This window comes from Hypanus sabinus, chromosome 10 (assembly GCF_030144855.1).
Source record: "Hypanus sabinus isolate sHypSab1 chromosome 10, sHypSab1.hap1, whole genome shotgun sequence".
NCBI classification, from domain to species: domain Eukaryota; kingdom Metazoa; phylum Chordata; class Chondrichthyes; order Myliobatiformes; family Dasyatidae; genus Hypanus; species Hypanus sabinus.
The window spans coordinates 59,814,552-59,826,016 of record NC_082715.1 but is presented as its reverse complement, the minus strand read 5'-3'; the positions used below and the strand labels follow the sequence as shown (position 1 = coordinate 59,826,016).

At 40.7% G+C, this 11,465-nt stretch overlaps 1 long non-coding RNA gene across 1 annotated transcript; it reads left to right on the top strand.

Annotated features, from left to right (window-relative positions):
* The first annotated feature begins 1,342 nt into the window (after window positions 1-1,342).
* On the top strand, window positions 1,343-10,484 carry LOC132400694 (uncharacterized). Its single transcript, XR_009514341.1, has 4 exons — window positions 1,343-1,464; window positions 4,501-4,569; window positions 8,552-8,701; window positions 10,384-10,484. It is a non-coding gene; the product is annotated as an uncharacterized LOC132400694 (long non-coding RNA).
* Window positions 10,485-11,465: the final 981 nt, after the last annotated feature.

The window sequence follows — 11,465 nt, the reverse complement described above, 5'->3', positions numbered from 1 at the left end:
TCTTATGTTAGTAACTCTTTCATCTTGAATAATCTACTCCTACAAAGAGTCGCTGGTTGTCACCACTGGAATCCCTGGCGATTCACATTGAACACTGCCAAATTTTTGACACTTTGCTTTTGTTGAGAAAGGCATTCACCATTCAACGGAAACAATTCCGAAAAGGCATCACCCAATGAAGCTTCTACACCAGGTTCTGCAGATTGTGGAACCTAACTTTACCCTGGTATCTGCTGTGAAGGTGAACAGGCTGAAGCAGAAGAAGATGTGAAGGGCTTCTTCCATTTAGCCAAGTAGAACTGGACAAGAAAGTATTGTTTGTACTCCAGAAAACACTCTGAAATGAAGAGATTAGCAGAAAGAGAGCTTCTCATTGTTCCCATTTCTGCACTGCCTTTCATTGCCACAGAGCAACTCAAAGTATTTTACAGCCAATGCCATTCTCTGAAAGTACAACACTATTGTAATATAGGTAACATTCCTGTCCTTTTCTGAACCAGTTCTGTAGAAATTAACTATGTTTCTAATGTTGGTTGAAGGATAACTATTGGTTAAGACTTTGAAGCTGAAGTCCTTCAGAACAGTACTTTGTTATACTGTATGTTATAGAGTTTAGACAAATGGAGAAGGTATGATAAAGAAATTTACAGATAATACAAATGTTGACCTTGTGGTTAATAACAAAAGGGACCTTGTCTCTGCAAGAAAGTACAGATGGTCTGGGCTGAAAAGCAGTAAACTGAATTTAATCCAGAGAAATGTGATGTAAAGTGTGTGATGGAGACACCCAGAAGGACAAAAGTATATGGAATAAATTGAAGCATATTGCTTAGTGTGGAGTGAACAAAGGGGGTTTGAACAGGACAGGTCTGTCAGATGGTAAAGGTGCAGCAAGGATACTTTCCTTGACTGGCTGAGGCACAGACTATAAGAGCGGGGAACAATGCTAGTTAGACCGCATCTTCGGTATCATGCCCATTTCTGACAAAGCACGTTGCAGGGGACAGGGGACATGTGAATACAATGGGGAGGATGCAGAAGAGACTTACAGGGATGTCGCCAGGCCTGCACAATTGTAAAACTGAGGAAATATATGTACTGTATATTTCCTTTGGAACTGAGGAAGCTCAGAAATGTAATTGTGCTCTATACAATTATGAGGTGCCAAGGTAGAGTAGACGTGTTTCCCTTAGCAGAGGCAGTCAAACACCAAAATGTGACCTGCAGAGCTACAGGTTCAGTGTCAGTTGGGGTAGCACATTTTAGCCAGCACAGAAATGATAGACTGAGCATCCTACTTCTCCATCATTTACTTTCTATCATTCTTTTTCTACTCTGTTATTACGCATTACATCAAGCTTCTGAGCATTTGGAGGAAACCAAGGATAGAAAAGTCCAGGCCTCCTCATGGGAATAGAACATGGGGTATGAAGACTTGCATGGTCATCCTATGGACTGAAATAGGTAGGCTGAGATCTACTCCTTAAATATCACTGTAAGAAAGAATTTAAAATTTATATGCAATATCTTTCCCTGCTTCCATTAGCAGTAAAAAAGTAGTGACCAAGAGCATGGTTACAGGTTTCAGAGGCTTATTGCTATATGAGATCTTTTCCTTCCTTGTGCCTGTACTTAAAGAGGTGGCTCTAGAAATTGTGGACGCGTTGGTAATCATTTTCCAATGTTCTATAGATTCAGGATCAGTTCCTGTGGATTGGAGGGTAGCTAATGTTATCCCACTTTTTAAGAAAGGAGAGAGAGAGAAAACAGGGAATTATGGACCAGTTAGCCTGACATCAGTGGTGGGGAAGATGCTGGAGTCAATTATAAAAGATGAAATAGCGGCATATTTGGATAGCAGTAACGGGATCGGTCCGAGTCAGCATGGATTTACGAAGGGGAAATCATGCTTGACCAATCTTCTGGAATTTTTTGAGGACGTAACTATGAAAATGGACAAGGGAGAGCCAGTGGATGTAGTGTACCTGGGCTTTCTGAAAGCCTTTGATAAGGTCCCACATAGGAGATTACTGGACAAAATTAGAGCATGTGGTATTGGGGGTAGGGTACTTACATGGATAGAAAATTGGTTGGCAGACAGGAATCAAAGAGTAGGGATTAACAGGTCCCTTTCAGAATGGCAGACAGTGATTAGTGGGGTACCGCAAGGCTTGGTGCCGGGACCACAGCTGTTTACAAAATACACGAATGATTTAGATGAAGGGACTAAAAGTAACATTAGCAAATTTGCAGATAACACAAAGCTGGGTGGCAGTGTAAAATGTGAGGAGGATGTTACAAGAATGCAGGGTGACTTGGACAGGTTGGGTGAGTGGGCAGATGCATGGCAGATGCAGTTTAATGTGGATAAATGTGAGGTTATCCACTTTGGTGGCAAGAACAGGAAGGCAGATTACTATCTGAATGGTGTCAAGTTAGGAAAAAGGAAGTACAATGAGATCTAGGTGTCCTTGTTCATCAGTCACTGAAGGTAACCATGCAGGTGCAGCAGGCAGTGAAGAATGCTAATGGCATGTTGGCCTTCATAAGAAGGGGAGTTGAGTATAGGAGCAAAGAGGTCCTTCTGCAGTTGTACAGGGCCCTGGTGAAACCACACCTGGAGTAGTGTATGCAGTTTTGGTGTCCAAATTTGAGGAAGGACATTCATGCTATTGAGGGAGTGCAGCGTAGGTTCACGAGATTAATTCCCGGGATGGCAGGACTGTCATATGTTGAAAGATTGGAGCAACTGGGCTTGCATACACTGGAATTTAGAAGGATGAGAGGGGATCTGATTGAAACATATAAGATTAATAAGGGATTGGACACGATAGAGGCAGGAAACAGGTTCCCAATGTTGGGGGAGTCCAGAACCAGAGGCCACAGTTTAAGAATAAGGGGTAGGCCATTTAGAACGGAGTTGAGGAAAAACTTTGTCGCCCAGAGAGTTGTGGATCTGTGGAGTGCTCTGCCTCAGAAGGCAGTGGAGGCCAATTCTCTGGATGCTTTTAAGAAAGTGTTAGATAGAGCTCTTAAAGATATTGGAGTCAAGGGATATGGGGAGAAGGCAGGAACAGGGTACTGATTGTGGATGATCAGCTACGATCACAGTGAATGGTGGTGCTGGCTCGAAGGGCCAAATGGCCTACTCCTGCACCTATTGCCTATTGTCTATTGTCTATCTCCTCTCCTGAAGCAGACTCGTACCAAGGTGAGTCCTCCAGGCCAAGTTAATGACCTGGGATAGGGAAACTCAGCAATTCTGGGGTTGAACAATCCTGCTTCTAGATACATTATCCAAGTTGAGGGAGAAGGGGCAGAAAAAACTTGCAGTAAAATATCATGCCAATGTGCCCGATGTGTTTCTGTGGTTGTGCCAGAAATGTGGAAGCTTTAATATTGCATCAAAGTTACTGCTGAGATGGAAAATTTTAATTTCCTCAGGATTCGGTTTGCTCATCTCTGTGTATGAACGTTATTTTTGCGTGTTTGATGGGCTAAGATACCATGGAGAGAATGGAATGTCTTCTGCATGTATTCTACAATGAATACTGTATGAATTGGGTTTGATAAACACCAACCATTCAGGTCCATGAGAAGTTGATTGTACGTCTTCAGATGAGCAAAGATTTGCAGGCTTTTATTTCTCTCCCTGGTTAGTCCTGTATGAGATGTGGAGGCAATGTGGGAGTGCTATCATTCATTCTGTCATGCTGATACAGCTGGGAACTCCTTCCTTGGGGTGAGATATTGTCATATTATGGAGGACCTTGGGAGAGATGCATGTTTCCAGTTGGTGTTTGTAAAACTACCAGTGAATTAAAGGATTTACTAACCTGTAGGATGCAGCCACAGCATTTCCATGATTTCTCTTGAGGAGATGAGAATGAGGACATTCCTGAACTGCTGCACAGGAACAATGTATCTGGGTGAGCAGTTCCAGAATTTAGACACAGCAATGATAATGGAATGATGATGCATTTCCAGGTCAGGTTGGTTTGTGAGTTAATGGACACCTTGTGGGTGATGTCATTTCCTTAAACCTTCTGCCCAATAGTGGTAGTCATGAACACTGGTGCTCTAGAGTAGCCTTGCCTAGTAACTACAGTGTACTTAGTAGATGGTACACATTGCAAGCTGCAGTGGTAGAAGAAATTAACTGCACTTAGTAATCATGTATTTAGTTGGAATATGTGAAAAATTATTAAAAGAGTAAAGATTGAAGCCTGTAGGTTTTAGTTTCATGTAGATGGATGTTTAGCTATGCCTAACTGTAAATCCAAATCCATTATTATATATAAAAGGGAATTAGATAAATACTTAATTTTCTTTTGCAATGATAGTGTGATAGTATTCTGTTCCCTGTCCACAAAGCTCTAAACTCAAAAGAATATTGTAAGCCATATCTGGTATAGGTATCTATGGGTACCTGCCCCATAGTCAGGTTATACAGTACCTGCCCTTTATGGACTCACTTATTTCCCTGCATTGTCTCTGCAGCAAGGTCTGCTGGAGTGATGAATAACCCCTCCCTACCAAGAAGGAGATAACGAAGTTGTTTAAACACAGGTAAGAGAAAATCTGCAGATGCTGGAAATTCAAGCAACACACACACAAAATCCTGGATGAACTCAGCAGGCTAGGTAGCATCAATGGAAAAAGTACAGTAGGCATTTCAGGCCGAATTTCTTCCTCACAGTGTCGTAATCCAATCACTAACAAGAGAAAATCTGCAGATGCTGGAAATCCAAGCAACACGCACAAAATGCTGGAGGAACTCAGCAGGCCAGGCAGCACCTATGGGAAAAGGTACAGTTGACATGTCTCGGCCCAAAACACCAACTGCATTTTTTCCATAGATGCTGCCTGGCCTGCTGAGGTCCTCCTGCAGTTTGTGTGTGTTGCTTAGTTTAAACACAGTTTATTTTATTTTTAATGATACATGTTTAAATTTAAACAAATAGTTCTTTACACATATTTAACATTCACAGAATAGTTCTGATTTATAAAAGATTTACAAACTACAAAGGATTTCCAAACACAGCTACAATTCTTAAGGACTAAAAGAACATACCAATGAATTGCAGACAAATGAGTCGTCTGTTGCAGAAACTCAAGTCGCACATCACGAGGTTCAGGAACAGTTATTTCCCTTCAACCATCAGGCTCTTGAATCAGAGGGGATAACTTCACTCACCCCAGCAGCGAACTGATTTCACAAGCTATGGACTCACTTTCAATAACTCTGCAACTCATGTTCCCAATATGTATTGATTATTTATTTATTTATTATTATTTTGTTTCTCTTTACTTTTTCATATTTACACAGTTTGTCATCTTTTACACATTTGTTGCTTGTCTTTCTTTGTTGTGTGTGGGTTTCTCATTTGTGTTTCTTTGTAATTCCAGTGAATACCCATAAAAATGAATTTCAAGGTCGTATAGGTGGTATGTACATAGGTACTTTGATAATAAATTCACTTTCAACTTTGTAACGAAAGCTGAGGAATAAGTTCTAGTTCTTATTTCTGTCACAATATCTTTCTGCCTTTCTCCTTGTCATTCTTAACAAGCCCCAATGTTTTCTAATATTTATACTGTTTTCTACTAGATGATTTCATCTGCATGTGATAATTTCCAGATACCTTTCTGTGACCAAGTAATTTACACAGATGGTCTAAAGCTTTCTGAGGACAATGGTGCAAGTAATTTAGCTGTAGTTGCCTGTTTAATGTAGAAGAATTACCATAGCCCTATTGTCTTGCATTTGGCTAATGAAGACAAGAAGATTCGTGGTCACTTCACTTTGCAAACCACATCTCTTAGCGGCCAGCCTAGGTGTCCTTTTAACATCAAACAGATTACTACTTGTAATTTACATGATGACAAGAAGTTAAGCAAGGAGTATTTGTTAGAGTCTTAATTTTGTTGCAAACTCCTCTGACCCTTTGGAAATGTCATGTTGCTGTAGTAGTTCCTTTTGCTGAGGTTAACAATAAGCCTCTCGGGTCCTCAAAGGTGAATCCATCACAATAGGATCTTGGAGAAAAACAGATACTTTTCCTTTGGAAAGTCACCACATTTGTCATTGGCTAAAAGGCCCTATGGTATAAAATATTTCAATGACTTAACTCATTTGAAAAAACAGAATGATAAATATAACACAATCAGTAAAATTACCACATCTCAGTTTTATTTATTTACAGACAGACAGACAGACAGACAGACAGACAGACAGACATACTTTATTGATCCCGAGAGAAATTTCAGGTTGTTTATCTAGTGGTAGAAGGTAGACCAAATAGTATTAAGAGTTTTCTGGTGACATACACTTCATGATAAGGCTAATCTGAGAATGATCACAGTGTTGGTATCAGAAGCAGAAATTCCTTGTGTCCCCGTTCAATTGCTTTGATTAAGCTATCCCAAAGCAAGGATCAGTTCACCAAACAGTTCAAAAAATGGAGGTTACAGAACAGCTTCACAAAGTGGCTGCCTCCATTCCTTCCTTGGCAAGAACAAGGACGTCTGGTTTACCTACTTCCACTGTCCTTGACCCATTCGAGTCACGCTTCAACAGGCCTAGAGCCGACCTGGGTCCATTTTAAAAATACATCGTCGCCAATGTTATGTTTTGTAATTTCAAAACACTGAACTAACTCAAAAGAAGACACGGAGTTTGGGAATGTTGGTCTAACTTCGAGTTTAAGAGAGGCACACACCTATCACATGGTAGTGTTATGACATATGCAGTTCATGTATCTATGGACATAACCTGGAATGGAATACTTAAATGAACAAGAATGCTTAATCAAACAGTATATATACGAGATTGCTCTAATATAATTGATATTTTAATATTTAATATTATATTAATATTACTCTAATATTAAATACTCAACAGCTCAGGATAAAGCAGGGGTCCCTATTGCATCATATTGGATTTAAGGGTGAAAATGAGAATGAGCACAAAACACAGAAATGCAGTAAGGGTGAAAAAGGGGAGGTGGCTAGTGAGAGAGAGTGCGAGTGTTGGACTGAATATGTTCAGTTGTCAAAGCTACTGGATGAGGTGTGATGCAGCAGATCAGTGGCCATGGAAACATCAGGATGAATCCAGCATCAAGCCCGTGAGATGGTTGAGAATTTGAAAGTGCCATGATGAATGGTTTCAGAGAATGTGTTCTTTGGGAGAAGTCATATTTAGTAGGAAAAAAGGAAAATATAGACAGAGACAAGGAAATTATCAAAGTTTACTTTATGCCATTGTTTATCATATACTGTACATTAAAGTTCAAAGTACAAAGCACATTTATTATCTAAGTACATAAATGTCACCATATACAACTGTAAGATTCATGTTCTTGCAGGCATACTCAATCCAGCCATAATAGAATAATAACCATAATATAATCAATGAAAGACCACCAGTGTGCAAAAGACAACAAAATGTGCAAAATGAAACAAATAATAACACAAATAAATAAACAATAAATATCATGAGATGTGGATCCCTAAAAGTGACTCCATTGGTTGTTGGAATATCTCAATGATGGGGCAAGTAAAGTTGAGTGAAGTTATCCCTTTTGTTTCAAGAGTCTGATGGTTGAGGGCTAACAACTGTTCCTGAACGTGGTGGCATGAGTCCTGAGGATCCTTTACTTTCTTCTTGATCACAGCAAGAAGAAGAGCGAATGTCCTGGGTGGTGAGGGTTCCTGACGATGGATGCTGATTTCCTGTGATAAGGTTTCATGTAGATGTTGTCAATTCTGTTGAGGGCTTTACCTGTGACGGTCTGGGCTATATCCACTACTTTTTGTAGGATTATACGTTCAAGAACATTGGTGTTTCCATACCAGGCAGTGATGCAGCCGGTTAGTATACTCTTCACTACACATCTATAGAAGTTTGTCAAAGTTTCAGTTGTCTTGCCAAACCTACGCAAACTCCTGTGGAAGTAGAGGCACCGCCATCTTCCCTTTGTAATTACATTCAGGTGCTGGTCCTAGCACAGATGCTCCAAAATAATAACACAAAGGAATTTAATGGTTCTGACCCTCTCCACATCTGATCCTCTGATGAGGACTGGCTTATGGACCTCTGGTTTCCTCCCCCTGAAGTCAATCATCAGCTTCTTGTTATTTCTGATATTGAGCAAGAGATTGTTGTTGTGGCACCGCTCAATCTCCCTCCTGTGTGCTGATCTGTCACCACCTTTGGTTCGGCCATTGTCAGTGGTGTAGTCAGTAAACTTGAATATGATATTAGAGCTGTGCTTAGCCACACAGTCATAAGTGTAAAGCGAATAGAGCAGGGAGCTAAGCACACAGTCCTGTGGTGCACCTGTGCTGATGGAGATTGTGGAGGAGATATTGTTGCCAATGCAAACTGACTGGGATCTGCAAGTGAGGAAATCAAGGATCTAATTGCACAAGAAGGTATTGAGGCCAAGGTCTTGAAGCTTATTGATTAGTTTTGAGGGGATGATGGATCTGAATGCTGAGTTATGGTCGATAAAGAGCTTCCTGATGCATGCACCTTTGCTTCCAGATGTTCCAGGGTTGAGTGAAGAGCCAAAGAGGTGGCATCTATGGAAGACCTGTTGCTGTGGTTGGCAAGCTGAGTGGATCCAAGTCACTTCTCAGACAGGAGTTCATATGTTTCATCACCAACTTCTCAAAACACTTCATCACTGTTCATGTAAGTGCTACTGGACAATAGTCATTGAGGCAGGTTATTTATTTTCTTAGGCACTGTTATAATTGAAACAAGTCACATTAGTAAGTTGAATTAGAATGTAAGTGGCATGATAGTAAAGTTGATGATGATTTGTTGGTGTAGAGGACAGTGAAGAAAGATGTCTAAGGTTACAGTAGGATTTAGATCAACTGGAAAGGTGGGCAAAAACTCGCAAATAACTCAGACAAGTGTGAAATTTTGTAACTTGGGGAGATAAAGCAGGGCATAGCAGGGCCCAGGGGAGTGTTGTAGCAGAGTGAGAGCTTGGAGTACAAACACGAAACACTCTGATGTTAGTGACATGGGTAGACAAAGTGGTGAAGAAGGCATGTGACATGCTTATCTTCACTGAATGGGCCAATGAGTGCATGCTGTGTTACAACTCTACAGGACATTGCTGAGTCTGTACCTGGAGTATTGAGTGTGTAATGTTGCCATTTGACAGGAAGGATGTGATCAAGCTGGAGATTGTACAGAAAAGATTCACAAGGATGTTGCTGGGTCTGCAGGGAGTCACTGGGAATGTCTTCCTTGGAGTGATGGAGTCTGTGGGGTGACTTCATGAAAGAGACAGCTAAGCTGGATGCTCACAGTCATTTTAAAGGGCAGGAGAGTCTGAACATTGAGAGCTTATGTTTAGGCTGAGAGATTTTAAATGGGAACTGGGAATAAGTTTTTCATACAGAGGAAGTATATGGAACAAGGTGTCAGAAGAAGTGGTAGAGGGATTACGATTACGCTTAATAGATGTAGCTGTAGTGATCTATATTTCATGTTCTAGGCACTTGGACAGGTTCATGGTGGGTATATGGGCCAAATACAGCAAACGCGACTAGTTCAGGAAGGCATCTTGCTTGGCATGCAAGAGGTGGAACAAAAGACCTGTTTTCCCATTTTATTTCTCAATGAGTCTACACTCAGTGGCTACTCCTCCGGGTACCTCCTGCTCACTGAATGTACGTTTGTGGTCTGCTGCTGCAGCCCACCCACTTCAGGGTTCGACGTGTTGTTCAGTCAGAAATGTTCTTCACATGACTGCTGTGATGCATGGCTATTTGAACTGCAGTCACCTTTCAATCAGCTCGAGCTAGTCTGGGCGCTCTCCTCTGGCCTCTTTCATTAACAAGGCGTTTTTTGTCCACAGATCTGCCGTGCACTGGATGCTTTTTGTTTCTTGCACCATATTCTGTAAGCTTTAGAGAAAGTTATGCCTGTAAGTTCCAGGAGATCAGTAGTTTCTGAGATACTCAAACCACACTGTCGTGCACCATCGTTCCACAGTCAAAGTCACTAAGATCATATTTCTTTTCCCATTCTGATATTTAGTCTGAACAATATCTGAACCTCTTGATCAAGTCTACATGTTTTTGTGCATTGAGTTGCTGCTACATGTTTGGCTGTTTAGATATTTACATTAATGAACAAATGCACAGGAGTACCTATTAAAGTGACCTCTGTCTATACATTTTAACCCACTTCCTTGAATAGACCATGTTCCAGGAATTTACCTTTAGTAGACAACACAGGTATTCATAATATAATTTTGCAAGGTTATCTACTTTTTAATAAGAATGGAATTTGTTGGAAGCATTCAGCAGGTGTGACCTACTAACTGTTTCCAGTATTCTCTGCTTTTATTTCAGATTTCCAGCATCTACGTGTTTTTGACTGTCATTATCTATTTTGTAAGTTCGTTGAACCAAGCTTCCTGAGTAGAGGGTTAATAAGAATCAGACGGGCTGCCAGTTCTTGCATTGTTGAAACTGCTCTCAGTTATCTGCAGCGCAGAGTTAAATGGTCCAGCTGTAAAATGAGTGCTGTACCCTCTACTGCCTGTTAGGTTAAAGGTACCCTTTAACGTCTATGGACAGAGCATTAATGGAACTCTCAGTTGTATCACAATGAAATTAGGCCTCAGATTAACCATCCTAATCTTTGTCTTTTTTCATAATAAACATTTAAGACAACTGAAATATGATTCTAAGAGTTTCTTATTCAATTGTTGACAACTTCCTCCTTTGTACTATTAAGATGAATACAACTTAAATTTCTCTAATGCCTTTGTGACCTCTCACTTCAGGCAAATGGGTTCTTATTCTGCCTGCTTGCCCACCACAGCGCCCTCCTGTGGTGATCTCAGCACCATGGGGTCACTCTGTGACTTATCAAACAATGGGACTCGTAAAACCTGCTGAAACACGTTAGGATTATAAACTGTACATTTTAAGATATTTGGACGCATTTCTAGAAATCATAGCCCTTGTGGCATGTTTGGCCACCTTTATGCAGCAGTTGAAAGATGGGGCAATGTACAGTAAGTGAAATTCCATCATTGGTCAGTGCTTCCTCGTCAACTCACGCCTTCCCCCATCCTGCAGCACAAACCAACTAAATAAGCTGAAATGTGGACATTACTAACATTACTTTGGTAGCACGAAGCCGTGATTCATATCACTATTAAGTAGGAAAGTGTTGAAGTGCACACCTGATGCACACCTGTTACATGGAGTGGGCTAACATTAAATAAGGAATCCAGATTATGTTGAGTACTGTTTTCCTATGCACCGATAGCCAACTTCACTCTTTGGAGAATTTAAGAATATATTTTCAAACATTCGCTGGAATTTTGTTGTGTACATAGCATACCAGAGCAATAAGCAGGTGTGCTGGGCAGACAGCCAGCAGTTAATAGTAGAGAAGTGGGATTTGGAGACTTTTTGTTGAT